Source organism: Psammomys obesus, unplaced genomic scaffold (genome assembly GCF_907164565.1).
Source record: "Psammomys obesus unplaced genomic scaffold, mPsaObe1.curated_primary_1811, whole genome shotgun sequence".
Classification (NCBI taxonomy): domain Eukaryota; kingdom Metazoa; phylum Chordata; class Mammalia; order Rodentia; family Muridae; genus Psammomys; species Psammomys obesus.
Genome location: NW_026586816.1, coordinates 125,529 through 136,860, shown reverse-complemented (window position 1 = coordinate 136,860; position 11,332 = coordinate 125,529). Strand labels below are relative to the sequence as shown.

Here is an 11,332-nt window from a genome sequence, read left to right as displayed (position 1 = left end):
ACACACACACACACACACACACACACACACACACACACACACACACATCTTCAGGAGGATGCCACATGGCCCCTGGGGTGACCTGAAAACTCTGCTGGCCAAATATTTCATTTGATAGAGATGCCAAGGCTGCTTGCCACTTCCTCGGCATTTCCTCAGAGTACTTTCTGTGCACCATGCTCATGCCAGGCCACTGGGGACACTCTTGCCCCAGGAAATCTACCTGAGCAGCCATGATGCATCTTTCCCAAATCTGACAGAGACAGACCCATGTGCCAACTATTCCGTCTGGGTTCCTTTCCCAGGCTCCATCACAGCTCTTCTTGGCCAAGATTTTATAATCTTGCCACATCAAAGCCTTCAATTAGCTCACGACTGTAACAGAATTCTTCTGCTTTTTATCAGCACTGCTGAACAGACATCCAAGCTGAACCCCAAGTGACTTCTAATAATCGATTAATGGGAGTCAAGTCTTCACAGAATCACAGAAGTGGAGGGCAGGAAATGACATGAGGACCCCAAAGCCCACCACTCAGAGTAATTGATCCTGGATGACAACTTCTGAGTGACATTTTCTCTAAGCAGCCATCCTGTTCTGCAGGCATCTGGCCTGTTTAAAGCCCTGTGGTGAGGAGAAAGCAACTGTGCAGACATGAAATAAACAAGAGCCACAGACTTTTTCCTGAAACTTATTGTGCATCTACTATGGGCTGAAACCCTGCAGTAGCACAAACGGAGCTCCCAATCTAGTATAATTTCACTCCATCTTTGCTCCTCTGAGGCTAATTACATTGACCAGTTACCAACAGGGTAACAAGGCCAGACAAATTAAATTACTCATCCACAGCAGAGGCTAAGAGAATTGACCTGGACACTCTATTGATGCTTTCCATGGTTCACCATTCAGAGAGCAGGGCAAAAGTTCCAACACAGCCTCAGCCTGAGCTCTGCTCTTGATGGAACTGCTGATCTTTGGGACCCTTACAATACCCACCTCCTCTCAGTCCCAAGGGATCCAGAGGCCAATCTCCCCTTAGTCTCAGAGCTCCACAGAGAACAAACATCTTTTTCTTGGAGGTAGTGAGAGGCCATCTTACCTCTGGACCACACAGAGCCTAGAGGGCCCAGGTTCTGTGGAGGAGCTATGGGGTTCAGAAGAAGATTCCTAAAAGACAGCATTTGACCAGGATCTTGAATGAAAGAAGATGCCAGTAGCAGCAGGAAGAAAGTTATATAACTAGAAACTGGGCGAGTGGTATATAATAGAGATAGGAAGAAAGAGTACGGAGGGGAGACGGCTGATCTGGATCAGATCAAATCCAGAGTCACCTGGGGACTTTTCTAGAGTCACTCACCACCAAGAATCCTTCCTCAGCTCTTACCTCCCCCTGGTCATGCTCTTCCTTTGAAGAGCCCAGGTGAGAGCTGAGGAGCGAGGGACGGACATGTGCAAGTCCCCTCTGAGAACAGAACAGGGGAGAGAAAGAGCAAAAGAAAAAGGGAGGTGAGAACTGGGGCTCTGGAATCAGATGTTTGGCGATGCAGCCTCCATGTGGTAGTGTGGGACCTTGGACAAGTTGTTTAAATTCCCTATAACTCGGCACCCCTTTGGAGAATAGTGCTGTTCCCGGTGGGTTCTTAGAAGGGGTCTGTAAAGGTCCCACACTCCTGGGCCTGCATGTCACTTGGGGCTTTGAGAAGAGGAGAGAGGCTAAGGCCTAGAGAGGAAGGTTACTGGGAGGCAGGTTTAGGGGGGCTAACCTGCGCCCTGGGCCTTTTCACACAGGCTCTCAGGACAGTGTCCCTTCTGCTCTCTGGAGGGAACAACTGTAGATGAGAACATAGCCACGGGTGTTCACACAAGGTGTCTCAAATCCCCTGCTAACAAACCCTGGAAGTGAGTCAACCTGGTGCTGAGAGCCAGTGCTCACCCTAAACAGTGAGGATCCAGGATCTGCAGAAGATCCAGAGCCACCTCAGAGATCTGATCACAGGCTCCTCCCCACAGGCTTAGGACCCCAAAGGTGAGGGAGGTGGCCTCATCACACTTCTGTGTCTCACTGTGGAGGAGGTGACATTCATCAGGCCTCTCACGCTTAGCTCAGTATCCAAAGTCTGCCACTTCTGAAAGGGAAGGTGGTGTGTGTCTGTACAAGGAAAAGAGGGAAGTGCAGGAATGAGAGTAATGGCCAAACTGGTTTCCCTGTGAGGCTTTGGGGGCAGGCCTAGGATTTCCAAGTGTCAGAGGGAACAGGGATGTGCCCTTTTCTGGGAGCAGACTTAATGCCAAGCTAGGATTCATTCGCCTTACAGTCCTCCTCCTCTCCCTTCCCTCTGCCCTTACTCTGACAGAGATTTGGGTTCTACTCCTCCTCCTCTAGTAAGCCTTCCTTGTTTACTGTTGTCCTTTCTCCAGGAAGTGAGTAGTGACTACTTCTTTCTTCACTGCGCTCTGTCCTGGAATTCCAGACCCTCTGTACACAGGAAGAGTCTGGCTCAGCTGCCCCTCCACACTTTGCCATCCCAAGAACTCCTAGGATATCCTGGACTATGTGGGAAGCCCTGATGCCAGAAGCTAGCTCTGAAGATACCTCATCTCTCCCACTCCCATAGATTTCTTTTATTTTTAGTAATGTAGAGCTGTGTGCAGGTGCTCACAGAGGTCAGAGGCGTTGGGCCCCCTTGAAGGTAGTTACAGTGTGTTGTAAGCCTCCAGGTGTGAGAACTGAACTCAGGTCTTCTGGAAGATCAGCACCTGCTCTTATTGAGAATGCGCTCTGGTCTGCGCTAGAATTTGCCTCCCTTGATGTCACTTAGCAAGCACTGGACTGGGCTCTGCCTTCTGCGCTGTGCAGGCTGCATGCTAGGGCTTTGAATACTCACAGATGGTCCTCTTTAACCCTGCTCTTCTGTGCCATTCTGTCTCTACAGTATAGGAAGCCAGGAGGTCAGAGTCCCAGCTCTGTCAGTGTGGGCATAGAACTTTTGACCAACTCTTTTCTCTAGGAGTCCTAGCTCTGTAAACACTGACAAGGAGCTACCCATGCAGTACTACCACTAGCCCATGAGGTCCTCAAATGAATCCAGAGACAGAGGGAGAACAGAGCCTTGATGCCCAAACTGCATGGGTTCTGTTACACAGCAGCTATGTAACCCTGAGCAAATTGCCTCCCCTCTCTGAGCCTTGGTGCTATCTACTATAAAGTGTGGATAACCTATGATAAGGGCCTCAGCTGGTGTTTTTTGGGAGGCTGGTACTGAAAGTTGGGCCCCCACACAAGCATGCCTCAACCTGTGGTCTGTGCCCCTGAGCCCCTGGATTGCTTAGTTGCTTCTCTTTCTTCTAGCCAGCCCATACTTTTGCCTTTCTTCTGGATCTGCCAAATCTCCCAGGTCAACTGCAACATGGCCACTTCACAGCGTGGTACTGAGTGCCACGCAGATTCCACATGCTCAAAAGGCAGATCCACTGATAGCTGTTAGTAGCATTTCTGTGCAGCAGGCCCTGCATATCATCCATCCATCATCCACCTTCAGCCAGGCTGGAGCGCTCCCTAAGGAAGGGAGCACACCTTGGACCTGAGACAGACACTCAGTAGAATGGATGTAAATGAATAGATGTATCTTTGCTTTATCACACTAGGTTGCTTGATGAATATTTGATTAACTGGGGCCACGAGAATGCAACTATCGTCAATGGCTTTTGTCTGAGTCTTAGAAGGCCCTAAAACCATGCTGGTGGGGTTCCTCCTGCTAATTATAAGCTCCCCTGAGGCCCTTCTTTTAGAACATTCTATGCTTTCTCTGCAACCAGGGCCCACTTTCCTCCAGTGGCCATGAGACAGAGCAGTATGCGGACTGTCCGCTTGCTGGCCAGGTTCGTATTCCATTCAAGCCAAGGGCAGCAGTACCTCAGCTTCCAAGACAGGAAGCGCTTCATCAGGGGCTTTCCTCACATCTAAAAGAGGCTGCATCAGGAGTCAGAGGCTACTCAATAAGACCCCCTCCTAAGGCTGCCAACTACGATTCTGGAGCCTCCAGAGGAGGAAGCCTGGCTCAGGCCAGTTTCCAGTGGGCACAGAGGTACTGGAAGCCTCAGGCCCCAGCCAGGCCTGCTGGTGCTGCTAAAAGCGAAGAAGGGGCACACCTAGGGTTTTGGAAATCATGGGATCAGAACTAGTGAGTGTAAGCTGCTAAAGCAAGGCAAACTCCCAGCTTTGAAGAATGGGCCGACTCTGGCCTGGCCTGCCTTCCCAGACTGTTTTCATTCCCCCATAGACCGGGAAGCCACTGCTGAGTGCAGTGTGCCTCACACTGGAAATCTACGTCAGAGGTCACCAACGACCTAACGCAGATATAGTTCAGTGTGTGCACTGGAAATATTGCCTCACTGGTCACATTTTAAAACTGAGCATCATCACAACAGTTGCCCAGACTTCTGCCTTACACATCAGCAGATCTGAGAAGACTGCTGGCATTTGTGCAGTCAACAGTGGCAGAGCCGGACAGCAGCTGCTTCTTCCCAGACAGCACTACAGCCAAGAGAACCGCAACACAGGACCCGGCTTTGCCTTCGGTTTTGGCAAATAGATCCTCTAGTAACCTCAGCAGGTAGAAAACATTATTGCCATTTCAGACAAGGAAACTGACTCAGGGAAAAAAGCTAAAGACTAAAATCCAAGCAGCCTGACTCCAGCCAGCAACACAAGGACACTTGTCTGAGGCAAACTAAGGCAAATATGAACAATGAATTAGGGCTTTTTCATGTGTCATTAGCGGGGGGGGGGGGGGGTAGAGAGATGGCTCAGTGATTAAGAACAGTGGTTGCTTTTGTAGAGGAGGAGCCATGTTTGAGTTCCTGAGCCCATATGGTGGCTCACAACCATCTGTAACTCTAGTGTCATGGGACCTAATGCTCTCTTCTGTCTTTTGTGGACACCAGGCATGCACATGGTACACAGACACACATGCAGGTAAAACAGACATACCAAAATTATAAAATGGATCATTGTCATCTGTGGTGCTGAGGAAAGTCTCCAGGGATTTGTGCATGGTGGCAAATACTCTTTGAATGCAAGTCCTTGCTACATAGCCAGCCTGTCCCCACATGACAGCAGGCTCTGGCTGCTCCTCCTAACTCAAACCCAAACACACAGGAATCCATCTATCTATATCTGTAGCATCCTATCTTTCAAGAGGTGGTTTTGAATGGAGCCATTTCCAAACATTATCCCTCTAGCAGATCCACACGGCCTTTTTTCCTGCCTCTTGTTACGTTATCTGAGTCTTCCTCAAGTTACAGTTACCTGCTCCCTACCCACACCCCTGCCCCAAAGTGGTCACAAGAAGAAAACAGTTGTAAGTTCTTAGCTCGTCGGAGCTTGAAGGGCCCTTATCCATCACCACCTCTGACACTGACTCTCTCTCTCTCTCTCTCTCTCTCTCTCTCTTGCTCTTTTGAGCTAGGGTTTCTCTGTGTAGCCCTGGCTGTCCTGAAACTCGGTTTGTAGACCAGGCTGGCCTTTAACCCAGAGATCTACTTGCCTCTGTCTCCCAAGTGCTGGGATTAAAAGCATGCTCCATTATCGCCCGGCCCACCTCTGACTCTTACTCTGCAGGTGTGGAGAAGTAAGAGGCCTGACCTTAGGCCTGGCCTCTAGTGGACAGCAGGGTGCAAGGAAGATCCCCGTCTTGGACTCCTTATGATGGCTCTTTCCACTGTATCAGGCTGCCTCTAAGACTCTCAATTCAGAAGACAGTGCTGGGCATGTGACAAACACTTCATAAATATCCCATCCATTAAGAGATGTAGAGCAGCCTGGGAACACAGACTTCCCACTGCAAGGGCTCTTGGCTCAGTGTCACCAGCACAGAGTACCAGCTGCCCACCCCTAGGGCTTGGGTGGCCTAGACGCAGAAAGAGCTCACATGACTCAGAAATGCAGTTCCTATTGCATGGTCCTGGCCACTGCCCTTTGAGAAATCTTGAGCAATGACTCCACTTCTTGTGGATGAGATGCTGAGAAGTGCCTGGAGGAAAAGCTCTAAGTCTTCTAGGCAGTCACGGACACTAGACAGACTGTAACAACAGAAAAGTCATAAGCATGGTGGTGCACACCTATAACCCCAGCATGTGGGAGTTCCAGGGGGCAGAGGCAAGAGACCATGAGTTCAAGGCCAGATTGAGACCTTGTCTCAAAAGACAAAACCAAACTTAGCTCCTGCTTCTAGAAGCCTCTCAGGACAGGAAAGGGTCTGATCCACCAGGAACAAATGCATAATTCTGAATAGTGTCACAGCATGATGGGAGGTGGTCTGTCACACTCTGTCACTACCTTCTAAGCTGCTGGGGAGAACTCACGGCCTCTAACACTTTTTGGCACTGGGAGGAATCTTATTATCATTATTCCCAAATTCACCACAGGATAAAAAGATGCCAATGGCATCAGCTCTCTAGGTCTTCTTGACTCACAGGGTGGGGAGGGCCATCTCTTCCTCTTTCTCTACTCCCAACTTATAATATTTATCAGTTTCCCTCCCAGACATCTTTTCATACCTGCATATTGGACTTCTTAAAACTCAGGACTGGCTCCTGCTCTTTCCTGACCCATGCACTTGGCCTAGAGCCCAGCTAATGAATGATAACAAACACTGAGCCCTGTTCAAAAGGACTGAGAAGCCCTCTACCCTGTGCTGGGAATAGAGCCACGTTTAGACTTTTAGAGCCAGCCAGTGCATTGAGTCTGTCTGAGTGGTGGGGACACTGACCTCAGAGGGAGACTGGCTTCCCCAAGGCGACCCAGTCTAGGGGAGGGCTTAAACTAAAAGCGCTTCCTTGACTCCCAAGCCAATGTGTCCACAGCTCTATACTCCCCAGGTTCTGTAGTATTTTGTTGCCAACCTAGCTCTGGGCAACACTCTCAGCCTGTCTGTCTAGCTTCCTCACTGCAAAATGGGTAAAATGATGTATGGAGCCTACATATTAAGATGGTCTGAGGTGTAAATAATTGAAAGCATATTAAAATAGCACACAGGAACACCCAAAAAAAACGCATTTGTCATGACTATCATTCAGACCCAGCCAATCTCCTTGAGAAAGGGGAACCCTCAATCCATCAGCTAAGCAGAGCTCATGGCAAGAGCTCTGCAGCCCTGACTCACACTCTCTTCAGCTCAGCCCAGCATGTCCTCTGCAGCAGTTATTCAGGGGAGATGTCTGATCTGCCTTCACGATCCTTCACAGCCTTCCTGCCTCTGAACTCCATGCCTGTATGCAAAGACACACACAAACATGCCACATACACTCTACAGCAAGGTATGCATGAGAGGCAGCAGGACATGTGAAAGAGATGGTGCTTCTGAGCCAGATAGACCATTACTTCTTCCTGGGCATCCCCAGGAGCTTCCCTGATCTCACTAAGCCTGTCTCCTCCCTTCCCAGTAGATGCAATTTGCTATACGGATCATCTACAATGCTCTGACATTCCACAAATGATATTAATAAAATAAATAACCATCCATTTTTATTTATAAAAATCCTCTTAAGAAAACTGCAGAACCAGAAGGAGCTCAGGGATCATCTGGTCCAGTCTCCTCCGTATATAGAGGGAGAAGCACGCATACTAAAGAATTAAGCATTCCAAGGTCACTCATTGGATACCATCTGGGACCTGGGACTTCTGACCTTCTACTGCTTTCTATCTCAGCTTGGTTAGTTCTCCTGGGCTGGTCCCCTCCCTCATGCAGCAATGGTTGGAATCACTCTTCCCAGTGTTCTTCCTAGTCATGGCTCCCTAGCCAGTGCCACCTGGACCCTGACTGCCAACCTCAAATTCCCTGGCACATCTGGCCCCTTTGTCCCTAATGAGGAGCCTAGAAGTGCAGGCAAAATGTTTGGTAGCCACAACTGATGGCAATAATGAATACATGTAAACTCAATATAATGGCAACCAACACCTGTGCAGTGTCTGACCTTTGAAAGTCAACTCACTAGTTTCCCCCCACCCCCAATACAGATGGTTTGAAAGCATCATCTTCTCAAATATTTTTAATGCAATACTTATTAAGCACCTGTTTTATGCCTTGTCATGGGCCAGAGGCTGGGGACAGAGAAGCAAAGCCTGGGCCTCTGCCAGGAGAAGCTCATGGTCTAGCAGGGATTTAGGACAGAAGGGGGTGGGGGTGCCTCACACACGCTTTTGACCTAACTGGTGTTGCAGCAAAAGCTCTGCCCTGCCCTGTTGGGAACCTTCTTTATGTTGCTGGCAAAAGGCAAAAGGTATCTGGAATAAACCAAATCTAGACAGGATGGATAGCAGGCTGAAAATGACAGCAAGAAGGAAATAGAGAACAGGAAATACAGCCTGACTTTCTTCTAGGGAAGGCAAGGACTGGTGCGAAACCGGCAAGCCTGGCTCTTGCCCTCCAGCAGCACTCAATCACATGCTTCTGTTCCCCGAGAGGTGACACCCATGGATGACAAAGTCCTTCAAGCCCTTGGCTGGGTTATTCATGACTGCAGGCCACCATCATTTGCTAGAATTGTCTCTTGTGGTGGAAATGTTTGCATCTTTTGGTTGCTGCCCCTTACCTCCTGGCAGGGACACCTCCCACAGAGATGTAGAAGAGTCTGCTGAGGCAAGGAAGAACTCCTCTGTCTTCTAATTTACCTCCAAGTTCTGAATCCTTGCAAACCTACTGTGTGCGTCAAGCCAGTGCTATCTCAAGAGCTTCTGTATGAATCTCATCTTTCCCTTAGAACTCTGGGGCAGTTACCCTTCTCCCCAGGCTTACAAATGTGGGAGTTTAGGCTTGGGGAAGGGAAATAACTTGTCAGGGCAGGGATGTCACCATAGAATCGACTGATGCCACAGTGCTGAGAGACCCACAAGGTCAACATTTTACTTGAGAGGTCCAGAGTCGAAAGAGATTAACCAAGGGGACCCCAATTATTTCAAGGACCTAAACTCAAATTGTTTTAATAGATGAGTCCCCAGATTCATCGAAGCCATGCTCAAGTGGTATGTTGAAGCTGTACACATCATCTAGGCCAGCCCCTGCACTGAACAGACTAGCAAACACCCACACCCAAAAAATAGTTAAGATGTCTACTTGAGGCCAACCAGTAGGTTAAGGCCCAGAACCTCAGGCTCTGGCACTTCCTTACACCCCTCAACTTGCAAGAGACCAGCATTTTGGGGGAAACTCCTCCAGTCCATCCAGGCCTACACACCCAGATGAGCAGAGAAGGCCAAGGCCAGGCGGCCTGGGCCTGTAAGCAGCCTCTCCACCCTGCTGCAGAGTGAGGAAGGGGAGTGTGGGACTTCTCAGGCTGGCAGGTGTTGGAAGCCTTCTGGCTCCTTGCTAGGGAGTGGAAAGAGAAAACAGCATATACCACGGAAGCTCCAGGGAGACTGAGGCAAATTTCCCATTCTAGGGATCATGGGAAATCCTGCCAGAATTCTGCAAGGCTCTGATGTTTCTTAGTGGTCAAGACAGCTAGAAAGCAGTCATAGGCACCTGACCTTGGGGTGGGTGTGCGGTTCCAAAGAGAAGCTCACGTGTTTACGAAATGCCAGAACAGGAAAACAAATAGGAAGGGAGAGGGATTCGTTTCCTAAAACCCACCTACAAGGAAAACCTTGGGCGTCTTCCCTACTAAAATCAGCATCCTCTAATTAGTAAATTTCACGAGAAGGAAAGGGGTGCTTAGGATGTAGGGGAATGGAGGCAGGGTGGGAACAAGTCACGATTATTCCCCTCCTCGGCTGGTGCCCCTACAGGATCGCGCCCCAGCCTTCGTTCTCAAGCTGCCCTCCGCGGTCGCAGAGCCACGCAGAACCCCTCCCGCTCCGCCGCGGCCTCCTCACCTGGGTCCACTCGCCCTCCGCAGTCCCGCCGGCTCGCACGACTCCCGCGCCGCTTGGCGCAGCGCCTCTGCAGTCGCTGCAGCAGCCGCCTGGCGGTGATCAGCAACCTGCGGCTGTGGAGAAGAGAGAGAGACACACACAGACAGGGGCGGGTGAGCACGGGTGGCCGCAGCCCGCAAGCTCGGAGGGACAGGCTGCCCGCCGCGGGCTAGGGCAGCTCTCGGGCTTGGCCGGAGCCCCGCACCCCCGCACTTGCACTCCTGGGTGCGGCGGGCGAGGCTGGGCAGTGGGCCCGGAGGTCCCCGGGGTCCTTGTCATCACCTGCGAAGGCTTCCATGGTTTGGGCTGCCCCAGTAGGGCAGCCGGATTGCTCTCCCGAGCCCCAGCTGGAGGTGGCTTAGCCGGGTGCGTGCTGGGGCTGGGGCTGCCTGGAGGGAGAGGTGGAGGGCGGGGGAGGAGAGGTGGATGGAGGGGATGAGCCAGTCCGCAGCTCGCTGGCAGCTGCGTAAGCCTCCCGTCTTCACTTTCCTTCTTAAAGCGATAGTTAGTTTCTGAGAGCCCTGGAGCCGGGACTACCGCACGTCGGCACGGGGTCCTTTATTATCTCCAAGAAGCTGTTGCACAGAGCTGGAGGGTGGGGAGGGGTGCAAACGGTGTCTAATCAGTGACTGGCAATGCGACCCTGGGAAAATCCCTTCAGCTTCTGTGCCTCAGTATCTCAATACTCCCTGGCACACAGACATCTCACATTAAGTAGTAGTATTATCTGGACGCCTTTCCAAACACTTTTGACCCCCTAAACCAATTTGTGAGTGACAGAGTTACTTAATAAGAACAGCTCTTGGCATTCTAAAGAAAGGAATCTTCAGTACCTGAGGGCATTTAAGAAACGTTATCCTCTGCAGTGTTAAAATAGTAAACTGGATAGACAGGCAATATAAAGCTAAGTGATCCGCAACTGAAGGTCTTTGTTGTGGGTTTCTCCCCTGCCTGCTACCTGGCATCACAAGCGAAACAAAGGACCACAAAATCCAGGAAGCTGGATTTTAGTGGTCCATTTCTAGCCTTCCCATTTCTGACGGCGCTAGGTTAACTTGCTGGCCTGGTTTCTTGCCTGCTCCACTGGGTGGAGAGGGAAGGGGTTCTCTAATCAGCTGTGCCTTTGCTCACAGCCTTCTGGGAATTTTCTCAATCACCTTGCCACCTGCCCTTATTCCACCTCAACTCTCTGGTGTCCTCTTAACTGACTTTTCCCATCACATAGTTTGCTCTTAGCAAATTCCTCCTTGCTGGGCCTCCACACCCGGCTTTTATTTGTTGTTCTGTGGGTTTGAAACAACCCAGACTCCCAGGTTGCTCTTTCGATTACTCCAAGTCTCTGCTCAGACACTGCTGTCTTAGGGAGGCCTTCTGCCATGATCAATCTTCATTGTCAACTTGACTGGATTTAGAACCACCTAGGA

General features: G+C 50.4%; 1 protein-coding gene across 5 annotated transcripts in view; it reads right to left on the bottom strand.

Moving 5' to 3' along the window:
* Snph (syntaphilin) overlaps positions 1 to 10,317 on the bottom strand; it is a 40,150-nt gene extending 29,833 nt beyond the window's left edge. For 3 of the 5 annotated variants that reach the window (XM_055602624.1, XM_055602625.1, XM_055602626.1), the window contains exons 1-2: positions 10,191 to 10,317; positions 9,870 to 9,982 (exon numbers count right to left, since the gene is read on the bottom strand). The gene's annotated coding sequence lies outside the window, so the exon portion shown is untranslated. Of the gene's footprint in view, positions 1 to 9,869; positions 9,983 to 10,190 lie in introns of those variants that run through there. The other 2 variants (XM_055602623.1, XM_055602622.1) reach the window with 2 other exon arrangements.
* Between the last annotated feature and the right edge of the window lie 1,015 nt (positions 10,318 to 11,332).